We start from the raw sequence: 6000 nt of genomic DNA, 5'->3' as shown, positions 1-6000 counted from the left end.
TCAGGTGTGTGGTCCCTTTGAATTTCAAATTTTTAAATTAAAGGTGTAATTTTGCTCTATTTAAATTAGAGGTGTAATTTGAATTTTAAATTTTGAAATTTTTCATTTGTCCCTCCAAAGATGTTTTGGAGTTTCTTTAATTATTTGTAATTAGAAAATTAGGCTAGTGGCGTTTAGACGACAAGCAGCCGTGGCTTGAGAAGCAAGATGGACGAATGCGCGAGCACCATGACTATCTCAAATAAAAGTGTTTTATATGCTTGTATGTTTTAAAAATGACTAGTATGCATGAGATAGTGTATCGCGGATGTATGCTTTTATGTTTTAAAAAACGACTAGTATGCATGAAATTGGACAAATCGCGTTTGTATGTATTATTATGCATGTCCAATAACGACTAGTGTAATCCGATAGATGTTTGACATAGGATACGACTAGCATGATAATAATGCATACGTGTTTGATGAGACTTAATAAACCCTAAATAAAATGAACCCTTAAAAGGAATAAATTATTAAGCGCATGATTACCTCCCACCACTAGTATTACTCAAACCTCCTCTAAATAGTGGTGCTCCACAACTCAGTTGGGACCCACTGTTTCGTTGAGTAAGAGTAGTATTAGAAGTGTGAGAACTTAGGGTGCTGGTTAGTGCTTAACTAAGAGCATAAATTGCAGGCTCAGCCAGGCTCATGTGCTTAGGGTAATAGTGCTAGGTTGGTTGCATGAGATGCACCACTAAGTGACAAGGAGTTGTCAACCTAATGTTAAGAGAATGTATGAGATACTATTGATAAGGATCAACCCATTATTTAATTTAATCTTGCGGTCTCAAACGAGGGTTAAAATAAATAATCGCACTCTTAAAATCCCACTAAGGTAAAATCTAAAAGTAGAACAACCCTAAGTCAAAGTTTAAGGGTCGTTGACTTAGATAAAATAGTGGGAGGGGCATATTATTTAAAGTCTTTAATAATTTGCTCTTATTACACGACAATATATATTAATTAATCTATCTTTACATTTTTCAGTTTTTAGTATGACTAATCCACTGTCACTGCGCTCAATACTCGATACGAACAAATTAACCGGTCCTAATTTTATGGACTGGTATTGGAACGTTAGAAATGTTCTGCGGGTTGAAAAAGTTGCATATGTCCTTGACACTGCTTTACCTATTACGCCTAAGGAAGGGGAAGATGGGTTCGCAAAATTTGATTTCGAGGCCCTCAAGCAACACATGGATGATAATGTGTTGGCTTGTTGCATCATGCTGGCATCCATGTCGCCTGAACTGCAAAAGCAGCACGAACATATGGATGCCCCCTCCATTGTCCTTCATCTCAAGGAGTTGTATGATAAGAAGGATAAGCATGAGAGGTATGAGACCTTTAGGGAATTGTTCCTATGCAAGATGACTGAAGGCATGTCCTTTAACCGCCATGTCCTGAAGATGATAGCGCTCATTGAGAAGCTATAGGGTCTAGGCTTCATAATGGATGCTGAATTAATTAATGACTTAGTTCTATCATCACTTCCTCCTTCTTTCAGTGAATTCATTATGAATTACAATATGCATGGGATGCTTGTGAGCTTGCCAAAGTTGTTAAGTATGTTAACAACTGTTGAAGTGTCTATCAAGAAGGATAGGACACAAGCTCTTCTGATTGGTGGGCCTAGCAAGGCCAAGGGTAAGGGCAAGGAGCTTGCGAAAGGAGACTCCCTTAAGCCCAAAGGAAAACCCAATAAAAAGAAAGGCAAAAAGAAAGGTAAGAGTGCACCCAAGGACAAGAGCGATGTTGTGTGCTTCCATTGTGGCAAGAATGACCATTGGAAGAGGAATTGTCCAGACTACCTGAAGAGTGTGAAGGACAAGAAGCATGATGATGCTTCTACCTCAGGTATTTACATGATTGAAAATTATTCTTGTGCTAATCCGACTTCATGGGTATTGGATACCGGTTGTGGTTCTCATAATCTGCAATGTGTTGCAGGTGCTTAGGAGCCCTAGAAGATTGGAGAAGAACGAGGTGGACCTCCGCGTTGGTGATGGAGTAAGAGTTGCTGCTCATGCTGTTGGAGATACCGACCTCATTTTGCTTGCGGGCCTCTTATTGCATTTGAATAATTGTCTTTATGTTCCTATCATTTCTAGAAACATTATTTCTATTTCTTGTTTAGAACAAGATGGTTTTGCTTTCACTATTAGGGATGGTACATTTTCTATCATTTCGAATGATATTGTTTTTGGTACTGCTTCTTTAATAAATGGCTTATATGTTTTGGTAATGGGAACTGAAGTGCTCAATGTAGATGTGAAACGACCTAGGACAGATAATCAATCTTATCTTTGGCAATGTAGACTAGGGCACATAAATGAAACAAGATTGTCTAGGATGCATGCAAATGGATTTGGAATCCTATGGACAATGTGAACCTTGTCTAGCTGGAAAAATGACTCGTTACAAGCCCAAAGGGCTTGAGAGTCATAGGGCTAGTGAGTTAATAGAACTCATTCACTCTGATGTATGTGGCCCAATGTCTATAGAGGCTAGAGGAGGATACTTCTATTTCATTACCTTTACAGATTATAAATCAAGATTTGGGTATGTGTACCTAATGAGATATAAATCCGAAGCCTTTGAAAAATTCAAAGAGTTTAGGATTGAAGTAGAGAAACAGCGTGGCAAGATGATTAAGATATTGCGATCAGATCGTGGTGGTGAATATCTGAGCCATGAGTTTCAGGATTATCTGAGAGAAAATGGAATTCTCTCGCAGTTTACTGCACCTTACACACCACACCAAAATGGTGTCTCCGAAAGGAGAAACAAGACCTTGTTAGACATGGTCGGGTCTATGATGAGTGAGACTCAACTTCCAAAATCATTTTGGGGATATGCCTTAGACACGGCGGAAAACCTTCAAAATAGGGTACCGTTTAAATCTGTTCAGACCACACCATATGAGATATGGAATGGTAAAAGACCCAACTTGAGTTACCTCAGGGTATGGAGATCGCCAACATATGTCAAAGCGTTGGCATCAGACAAGCTTAGTGCTAAGAGTACTAAATGTCTATTTTTGGGGTATCCCAAAGGTACTAAGGGATACTACTTTTACTCCATGGATGAACACAAGGTGTTTGTGTCCAAGAATGCGGAGTTCCTTGAGAAGGATTTGATCTCTCAAGGAGCCAGTGGGAGTAAGATTGATCTTGAAGAAGTTCAAGGACCATAAGAACAGATTGAGGAACCCGAGTCTGCTCCGCAGGCGACATTCTCCAATGGAGAAGTAAACACACAACTCCGTAGGTCTACTAGGGTCATCTATCCACCTGAGAGGTATGGGCTTGTGATTGAGAATCAACAAACCGTCGAGGATGATGAACCTAGTAACTATGAGGAGGCGGTTAAGGATGTTGACTCCTCTAAATGGCTTGAAGCCATGGAATCTGAAATAGATTCGATGCATCAAAACAAGGTATGGACCTTGGTTCCTAAACCGCAAGGAATAGTTCCTATCGGTAATAAATGGGCCTTTAAAAGAAAGACTGATGCAAATGGCAACGTTCAAACCTACAAAGATAGGTTGGTTGCGAAAGGTTATCGTCAAAGTCAAGGAGTTGGAATATTCGTTTTGATGAAGTCGCTAGGAGTAACAATTTCATCAAGAACGAGGATGAACCTTGTGTTTACAAGAAGGTTAGTGGGAGTAATGTCGTTTTCTTGGTACTTTATGTAGATGACATATTACTTATAGGAAATGACATCCCCACATTACAAACAACGAAAGACTGGCTTTCAAAAAAGCTTCACCATGAAGAATTTGGGAGAAGCGACCTTTATACTTAGTATAAAGATCTATAGAGATAGATCCAAGAGGCTTCTGGGTTTACCTCAATCCATGTATGTTGACAAGATGCTAAAGAGATTTAACATGGAAGGGTCGAAAAGGGGTTTTCTTCCCGTCAGTCATGGGGTACATCTTTCCAAGGCTATGTGTCCTAAGTCACAGCCTGAGAAGGATCGCATGAGTGAAATTCTATACGCTTCGGCTATTGGATCCATCATGTATGCCATGATATGTACGAGACCAAATGTCTCATATGTTTTGAGCATTACGAGCAGATACCAGTCAGACCCTGGAGAAGGTCACTGGACAGCAGTCAAGACCATCCTTAAGTACTTGAGAAGAACTAAGGATACGTTTCTGGTCTATGGTGGGGTTGATGAGCTTTCAGTGAAAGGATTCACTGATGCCAGCTTTCAGAGTGACAAAGATGACTGCAAGTCACAGTCAGGATTCGTATTCACCTTAAATGGTGGGGCAGTGTCTTGGAAGAGTTCCAAGCAAGAGACTACAACAGATTCAACAACAGAAGCTGAATACATAGCTGCTTCAGAAGCGGCTAAGGAGGCCGTGTGGATCAAGAAGTTCATATCTGAACTAAGGGTGGTTCCAAGCGTGGATGAGCCCATACAGTTGCTTTGTGACAACACCGGAGCCATTGCACAGTCAAAAGAACCTAGGTCTCATCAAAGATCTAAGCACGTGCTCCGCAGATATCACCTAATCAGAGAAATCATTGATAGAATGGATGTAAAGATGGATTATGTTCCCACAGATGATAACCTAGTCAATTATCTGACGAAGGCTGTTTCTCAGAGAAAACATGATAGTCATTATGAGGCTTTAGGTATACGACTTAGGTCAGATTGGCTCTAGGCCAAGTGGGAGCTTGTTAGTATATGGATGTCCTAGAGACAATCTTTTGATTAGATTGGGACATATGCGGACCTTTTTATATTGTCGCAAATAAATAATAAGCACTCTTTATCCTCTTTCATATTTTGTCTGAATATTATTTTTAATATATTATATGAGTAACTGGATAAACCCCTTGGAATAAAATAGGTATCTATTGAGTATCTGTTATGAGATCACGATCATGAGGATTTAAGGATACCAGATGTTTATTCCTAATTTTATGTTCCTAGTCTGGAGACACTGAGAATGGCGATCAGTAATCTCAGGTAAGACTAGCACGACTTATCTACTTGTATTCGGATACAAGGTAAAGACCTCATGAGCTACATATATGGAGATGTCTTAGCTAAAGTCGTGGGTGGACCTATAAGGGTATAGCTCGCACTGAACAGACCCACAAAGAGACTCTATGAGGAAATCTTACAAAAGTATCATTAGAGAAGTCTCTTAATATTTGGATATGTCTTTCCTTAGACCATAAGTTATCACCTAGACTGTGTTCTAGAAGGCATGTTTTGATTGTATACCTCGTCTGCCTGAAACATGGAGACTCATATGTATACTTTTGGGCATGTCCTGAAAGAGCATAGGCCTAGGGTGATAAGCTGAAGGAATTCGTCAAATCTCTATAAGGGATTAGGTTATCTATAAACTGGAGAAATCGGGATGACATTTACAAGACTCGGCAATCTATGCATAGTAAAAGAGATCATGGGATGATCTTCCTTTAGAGTCAGTAAATTGAAGATTCCCTATTTCGAATTAAAGCTTACCCTAAACCGCAGGGGTTGATACATAACTGATGTGCCTCTGCCAAGTGTGATTTTCTGTGTTAAAATTGATAAGAATTGAGTCATAAAAGAGAAACTTAAATACATATTTGCTAATTTTATTGATTCTTTCTTTTCAATAATATTTCTCACCTATTGGTTGTGTTTTTACAGGAAAAAGAAATTAAAATTATAAAAAGCCTGTTAACGCAATTCTACACGGGTGCAGCACACTACAAATCCCAGAGAAATGACGCAACTTGGCGCCACAGTGGCGCAAGTTAGCACCGTGCAGCACACTACAAATTCCAGGAGAATGGCGCTGATTGGCGCCAAAATGAAGCCAAGTAGCATCGTGGAGCAAAGTGGTGCTCAGTGGCACCAAAATGGCGCCAACTGGCGCCACATTCCTTACCAAAATAATGGCGCCATGTAGCGCCCAACATCATGAAAGGAATGG

The sequence above is a fragment of the Gastrolobium bilobum genome, unplaced genomic scaffold, assembly GCF_033153095.1.
Source record: "Gastrolobium bilobum isolate Gb01-03AN ecotype WA unplaced genomic scaffold, APGP_CSIRO_Gbil_v1 utg10593, whole genome shotgun sequence".
Lineage (NCBI taxonomy): Eukaryota > Viridiplantae > Streptophyta > Magnoliopsida > Fabales > Fabaceae > Gastrolobium > Gastrolobium bilobum.
The sequence above is the reverse complement of the archived record's forward strand: the minus strand, read 5'-3'. Positions refer to the sequence as shown.